Here is an 8,169-nt window from a genome sequence, read left to right on the forward strand (position 1 = left end):
AATTTTCTGAGGTGGGAAATTTCTACTTGAAAGGACAAGTAGACCAGCCTGGAGGGGCTAGAAGAACAGCAAATACTTCATGAAAGAAAAACCAGCAGGAAAAATAAAAAACAATAATGGCAGTCTGATTGTTTACTACAAGAACAAGCAAATTGTTCACTTGGGAGCCATCAAGGCAAGTGGTCAGGTCCCCTCAGAGCAAACTCCCTTCCTAGACTAAGACTCAAGGGGAATACATGAGCAGGCATGTGGTCTGGCTGGTGAACACGTTGGTCACTGATAAGGGGTTGTTGTTGTTAAGTGCTGTCGAGTTGGTTCTGACCCATAGCAACCCTGTTTAGGCTTTTCAAGAAGCAGCTGGTGAGTTTGAACCACCAACCTTGCAGTTCAAACGGCTTTGCAGTCTGGCACATTAACCCACAGTGCCACAGCAGGACTCCACTGATAAGGAGAAGAGGGGGAAAAACAGCAATGAAGTTGGGATCTAAGTCCGACCACATTCAATAGACTCCTGTGAACCGGGGTTGAGACCTTGTTGGCCAGCAGTATGGCAAGACCTGGGGACTCCTGGGCCCAGAGGGCAGTGACATAGCCACAGAGGACTAGAGCAGAGAGTGAAGAGTACAGCTGATATGAAGTGAGGGGAGATGCACAAGAACACCCATACTTGCAGATAGTATCCACTTGACCTGGCTTCAATGGTTAGATGATCAGAACTTGACTAGAGGAAGAAAGAAGGGGGAGCGGGGGAGAGTAACACACTACAATTCGATAAACTTTACCTATACATATGGATGTAATAGCTCAAAAAAGGTAACCAGTCTTTACAGCGAGGATCCCCATCAGTAAACGGGGTTGACAGGGATGGGCAACTTAGATATTGGCTACCCAAAATTGGGGGAAGGGGGCTATAAAGGCAAGAAGTGACTGGCTTACAAGCTTTCAAGAGGGAGTCTAGTTCCAGATGCGACAGGGGTAGGTAGATTCTTCACTGAGTGGTTTCCAACCTGTCTGGATGGGGCTGATGAAAGGAAATGGGGATAAGACTTGTGCGGTGCAATAGTGAATAATTGCCACCAGGACTGATTGTGAGGGTCGGAAATGTAAAGGTAAATGTTTTTGATGTTTTTTTAACAAAAGGAGAGGAGTGATTGATTTTGCAGTCCAGGAGCGGAGGTCCCTAGGATCATCAAGTGAGAAGAGTGAAGTGTGGGACCCTACCCAGAGAGGCAGTGACGCCAGGAATGGAGACAGAAGATGACGTGGACAGATGGAGCTGTTGGGGACGCTGGTTTCAGGGAGGGAGAAGGGCTATGTGCTGACGGCTGGGGGCAGGTCTGTGGGGTGTACCCTTTGGTTATTTGATGATGCATGGAGGGAATTGTAATCATTGCAGTGAAATGAAATGCGATAGGATGAATGTAAAACTGATGTCTCCCATGTAAACCCACATAATTCACAATAAAAACTTTAAAAAAAAATCTGAATTTTTCCTGATTCATGATAATTTCTTTCATCTTGTTGGAGCAGAAATGCAGTGCATGGGGGACTAAGGCAGGTGCTCAAGGGGTCTTTGGCAGACCAGCTGAGATTAGGCGCACACACTTGCAGACGCCGTTATTCATTTTTTCAATGTTCATTAAGCTCCAATGATTGTTTGCTGCTCTCCATATCGACGATGGAGTCCTGTGGTATGGCACTGTGGGTTAATGCGTCAGACTGCAGAGCCATTTGAATTGCAAGTCGGCCAGATCAAGCTCACTAGGTGCTCCTTGGAAGCCCTATACAGGGTTGCTATGGGTGGAATCGACATAAAAACAAGAACAACATCTTTATCTACAGTCACGCTGTGGAAAGCTATAGCTAAAGTTAAATTGTATTCATGAGGTGTTAATGTTTACATCTTAATATCTCCAGTCTCTCAGGGAAAGCAAAAGTAACTACTGATAACGCTGTGCCAGAAACTGGTTTCTTGATCAACAATGTCGCTTCAGTATGCAAGGAACTGGTTCATTCTAAAGTGGTCACAACTGTTGAGGACAAGAGGATTTATATTTTTATATGGCACTTCTTTTGGTCTGTGTGAAAACAAGTTTTTTGAACGTAAACTATTCTCTGAAGCTGTGGAGTTACTGTTGCTCTTCCCACTTCCATGAGGTCAATCTGTGGTTCATGGCAACACTGTACAAGTTTAAAATTGCATTACAGGAAGTAGTCCTCGTTATGACAAGTAACATATGGCTTGAGGTACTGGTCAAACTGCAAGAAGAATATTTTAGAATGTCATCAATTTCCACGATTGCAGCTTGGTTGTCACAACAATCACATTCATTTGGAGCACTGAATATTGTCACTACATTGTGGTCATGGCAGCAGTTATACATACAGACCCCTCCACCACCAGCTGGTGAGCTCTGTCTGGACAGCCATGTGAGGCCATTGGCATGATTAAATGTCTCAGAAATAGCGTGTCCAAAGACTAACCAGCTCCTTCAGGAGATACACACCAACCACCTGGTCATCTGGATCTGACCACAGCAAGTCACACATTGGGCCCTCATGGGGAACTTCCTGTAGGCGATCAAGTGCTCTGAGGTGATCCAGTGTATCTATGGATGGTGAAGGGTCACCATCCACCAAGGTAGTAAGAGGGAGGTAGTCAAAAAGATCTGTAAAATATTTCACACATTGTTGTTGTTATGTGCCATGGTTCCAACTCACAGCGACCCTGTACAGGGTTTTCAAAGCTGTAAATCTTTACGGGAGCAGAAAGCTGCATCTTTTTTCCTGTGGAGCGACTGGTAGTTTCGAACTGCTGACCTTAAGGTTTGAGCTCCTTATTGTTGTTGTTGTTGTTGTTAAGTGCCATCGAGTCGGGTCCGACCCATAGCGACCCTGTACAGGGTTTTCAAAGCTGTAAATCTTTACGGGAGCAGAAAGCTGCATCTTTTTTCCTGTGGAGCGACTGGTAGTTTCAAACTGCTGACCTTAAGGTTTGAGCTCCTTATTAGCATTACCATATTTCCTTAAACATTCATCATAGAAACAACATGCTTGTGTGATCTGTCTGCTCTCTTGATTCCCTCCAAGAATGGTGATGTGTTCACCTAAAGAACCTTAAGAGCCACAAGCAGTGTAACTGTTTTAACTGAGTGGTATCCTATCAGCATAATCTCCCATAAACAAGTGATTTGTATCTGGTGACTGGCCACTAATTCTAAACAGTCCTATGGGATTGTGAGATTACACATCTATCTTCACACATAGTGATTGGGCATCGAACCTCCTGCACATTGGATTTCTTTCGACTTCTTGCAGAAGCTCTTGACCTGGGACTGGGACAGCTGCTTGCACGCATTCAGATGCTCGACCCACTGGTCCCAACTCCTTGGTGAACACCTTCTCATCCAAGATGCCACCACACAGACCGGCTGCTGCTCCCACATAGCCACTCACACAGGGCCACATGCACACGTCACTGCCAGTTCCCAAGGTACTACAGCGGCCTGCTGAGTGTCTCCGCAGTGCTGGGCCACCGGCCACTGTGCCTCCTCCTCTACTCTCTCTAGTTCCGGAGCTCCACTCTCTAATGGCTCTGACAGCTTCCTCTTAATGTACTGGTGCAGTGTTTTTGAACTATTTTCAGCCAAATTTTACTTGCATATGATACTAATAATATTATTTGATGATTTCCCCATTTTGTTTGGTCACCTTTAGAATGGGCACAAATAGGGATCTCCTCCAGTCTGCTGACCAGGTAGCTAGCTGCCTTTCAAATTTCTTAGCATAGACAAGTGAGTGCTACATCAGTTTGTTAAAATGTTTCCGTTTGTAGTCTGTCAGTTCCTGAAGGCATGTTTTTCAGCCAATGCTTCAGTGCAGCTTGGACTTCTTCCTACAATTGGTTCTTGATCATATGGTACTTTTTGAAATGGTTGAACATCTCCCAATTTTTTTGTCTTACAATGATGGTGTCTTCCTTCTATCTTGTTTTGATGTATCTACCATTCAATATTTTGCTCACAGAATCCTGCAATATTGCAAGTTGAGGCTTGAATTTTTAATTCAGTTCTTTCAACTTGAGAAACGTTGAACGTGTTCTTCTCTTCTGCTTTCTAACTCCAGGTCTTTGCATATTTTATTATAATATTTTTCTTTGTCTTTTAAGTCACTCTTTGATATCTTCTGTTCAGCTTTATTACTTCATCATTTATTCTAGTCATTCTAGCTTCTCTATACTCAAGAGCAAGTTTCAGATTCTCTCCTCACATCCATTGTGCTCTTTTCTGACTTTTTAATGACATATCTTTTTCTTCATGTATGATGTCTTGATGTCCTCCCACAACTCTTCTGGTCTTTTATCATTAATGTTCAATACATCAACTCTTTTTCTTGAGATGGTCTTTAAATTCAGGTGGGTTACACCCAAGGTCATATTTTGGCTTTCATAAACTGTTTTAATGTTCTTCAGCTTTAGCCTGAACTTGCATATGAGCAATTTATGGTCTGTTTTACAGTCTGCCCTGATCTGATTTTGGCTGATGATGTCTTCCCACAGATGTGGTCAATATTATTCCTGTAAAGGCTGTCTAGTGAGATCCATGTGTATGTTGTTGTTGATAAGTGCCATTGAGTCGGTTTTGACTCACCGTGACCCTAGACACAACAGAAGGAAACACTGCCCAGTTCTGCGCCAACCTTACAATTAGGGTTACTCTGGAGACCACTGCTGCTGCCACTGTGTCACTCCATATCTTTGGGGGGGGGGTCTTCCTCTTCTTCACTGGCCCTCCATTATACCAAGATGTCCTTCTACAGGGACTGGACCCTCCTGATGTTTGAGGTATGGAAGATGATGTCTTAATTGTGAATTCAAGCAAGATGAAGTCTCTGACAATGTCAACCTTTCCTCCATTTATCATGATGTTATTTATTGGTCTAGTCATCATTTATAATGAATAAGTCATTAGTCTTGCAAAATTCTGTTTTATCATCAATGCCATATTACCCAGAACTGCAAGGTCAGTGGTTCAAGCTCACCAACCACTCCTTGGAAACCCTATACAGGGTCACTATGAATCGGAACTGACTTGACAGCATTTAACAAGGAGTCCTGGTGTAGCGCTGTGGGCTAACGCGCTGGACTACAAAGTCAGTTTGAACCACGAGGTCAGTAATTCAAGCTCACCAGCCACTCCTTTGAAACCCTATATAGGGTTGCTATGGGTCTGAACTGACTTGACAGCACTTAACAACAACAACAATCCTTCCTCTTTGTTTCCAACTTTCACATTCTAATCACCAATAGTTATCAATACATTTTGATTACATGTTTGATTAATTTCAGACTGAAGAAGTTGGTAGAATTCCTCAATTTCATCATCACTGGCTTTAGAGGTTGGTATGTAAATTTGGAAATAGTATTATTAACTGGTTTTCCCTGTGGCAGAAGTTGTGTGTTGTGGAGTGGGTTCCAACTCATAGCAACCCTGTGTAGGGTTTCTGAGGTGATAAATATATAGAAGCTGAAAGCCTCATCTTTCTCCTGTGGAGCTACTGGTGTATTCGAACTACTTTAACTTGCATTTAGCAGCCCAACACATAACCCACTACGTTCCCAGAGTGCCTTGGTCCTCACTGTAGGTGTATGGATATTATCCTATCATAGATAGCATTGTCTGTCCAGTCAGATCTTTAAATGCTCTTTTTGAAGATAAATCCAAAGCTTCCTTTTAAGTAGACGAGGCACCTGCGATCTCTGACACTAATCTCTCACTGGAAACCTGAGAAAACAAATGACTACTGATAAGTTGCACCTCACCTGTCTAGTACGATTTGTACTCTTGCTACTGGACTGACTTCCCTGTTTAAATTACAGCAGAACGATAGTGTTTGCCTGGGCCAGCTGCAGATTTTGATATAGGTGAAGTCCCTGTGATTGAGTTGTTAGACATGAGTCTAGAGGGACCTTTGCTGTCTTTTTGGCTGGCTTGTTCCTGAACATATATGATGAACTTCAGGAGACATTGTCTGGACCGCTATGCCCTGCACAAGCCCAGCCCCTGCTGTGCTCCGCAGCCTCTGCTCAAACAACACAGAGCTCACCATCTTCCTCCCCTCCAGTCCTCTACCTGTCTCCGTGCAGTGAAAGTTTGCACAGTTCCCTGTTTGTCTTAATGTTCTGCTGTTGCCACTTTGAAAGAGTCTTGGTGGCACTGTGGGATAAGCACTGGGTTGCTAAAGGAAAAGTCAGCAGTTGAAACCCACCAGGTACTCTGAGGGAGAAAATGAGGATTTCTACAGCTGAAATGATTTACAGTCTCAGAAACCCTATATAGGTCACTATGAGTCAGACCAGCTTGATGGCAGCGGGCTTGGTTCTGATTTGGGTTGCCATCTTTTGATCTTAATGCATGAACTGAACACTTGAATTTTGAATCAAGGGCCCTGCATTTTAATTGGAGCTGGATCTCACGGATGACGACGTAGCCAGTCCTTCCAATACATTTTTATTCTTCTTACAGACCAGCCACACTGAGCATGCTCCCACAAATGTTCAGCAATGATCTAGGCCCCTCTCCCTGGGAGTCCACCCTTGCTTTCCACCCTGTTCTGCTCCAACCAGCTTCCAACCCTGGACCACACCAGGACTCCAAAAATTTGAACGTAGTTAAATTTACTGGCACTGGAGTTCTGGTGTGGCACTGTAGAATAAGAACTGGACTGCTAAATACAAGATCAGCAGTTCAAATCCACAAGCTTCTCCTCAGAAACCCTATAAAGGATTGCTATGGGCCAGAACTGGCTTTACAGAACTTAACAACAGAATACAATAACAACAATATCATTATAATTAGGGAGTCCTGGTGTGTTGCTGTAGGATAAGCACTGGACTGCTAATCAGAAGGTTGATGGTTCAAACTCATCAGCCCTTCTATTCAGGGTCACATGGGTTGGAACCCACTCAACAGCACTTGACAGCAACAACAACATTATAATTGGGGCTGTAAGTTAAGTACTGGACTGCTAACTGCGGAGTTGGCAGTTCAAATCTACCAGTTGCCCCCAGAAAAATTTACAGCCTTAGAAATCCTAAACAGGGTCACAGTAAGTCAGAATCAACTTGATGGTAGTGGATTTTGATTTGGTGTTATAATTGGCAAGGATCCCTGGAGGCATTGTGCATTAAGTGTTGGGCTGCTAATCACAAGATAGGCAGTTCAAACCCACCAGCTACTCCAAAGGTGTTTATCTGCTCCTGTAAAGATTTACAGTCTCAGAAACCCTATGGAGTAGCTCTGCTCTGTCATATAGGTCCCTGTGAGTCACAATCAGCTTGATGGCACTGGACATGGTTTTTGGTTTTATTATAATTGGCACTATTAAATGTCTACCACTACAAGTACTGGAGTCCTGGTGTGGCTCTGTGGGTTAATTCGCTGGACTGCAAGGTTGGTTTGAACCATGAGGTTGGCAATTCAAGCTCACCAGCCCCTCCCCAGAAACCCTACACAGGTCACTATGAGTCGGAACTGACTCGATGGCACTTAACCACTAAAAGTACTACCAGTATCACCACTGCTATAATTCTTCCAGTCATTCTTTTAATTGTTGTATTTTATTGTTTTGTGCTGCATACTATATAAACTATCACATTATATTATATGTTAAGATTGTTGTTGTGTGCCATCGAGCTGGTTAAGACCCATAGCAATCCTGTATATTGGTTCCAAGGAATAGCTGGTGAGCCTGAACCAGTGACTGTGATATTCAAACCGATTTTGCAGTCCCGCACATTAGCCCACAGTGCCGTACCCTCCCCCCAAATCCAAACCCATTGCCAAGTCTATACCAGCTCACAGTGAGATCAGATTAGAACCGCCCTTCAGGGATTCTAAAACTGTAACCATTACAGAAGCAAACGGTCACATTTCTCTACAGCACAACAGCTAGTGGGTTTGTACTACCAACTTTTTGGTTAGCAGCTGAGTACTTTAACCACGATACCACCAGGGCCCTTCCATATGTTATGCAAATTTTTAAAATGTTTTATTGTAAATTATGTCATAGTTTACATGGTAGAACATTAGTTTTACATTCATCCTATCGTATATCCTTTCATTGCCATGGTTACAACCCCTCCATGCATCATCAAACAACTACCTACAA

The 8,169-nt window shown here is 43.4% G+C and overlaps 1 pseudogene; it reads right to left on the reverse strand.

Moving 5' to 3' along the window:
• Positions 1–2,202: 2,202 nt before the first annotated feature.
• LOC102826189 lies at positions 2,203–3,468 on the reverse strand (annotated as a pseudogene).
• Positions 3,469–8,169: the final 4,701 nt, after the last annotated feature.

The sequence above is a fragment of the Chrysochloris asiatica genome, unplaced genomic scaffold (genome assembly GCF_000296735.1).
Source record: "Chrysochloris asiatica unplaced genomic scaffold, ChrAsi1.0 scaffold00179, whole genome shotgun sequence".
Classification (NCBI taxonomy): domain Eukaryota; kingdom Metazoa; phylum Chordata; class Mammalia; order Afrosoricida; family Chrysochloridae; genus Chrysochloris; species Chrysochloris asiatica.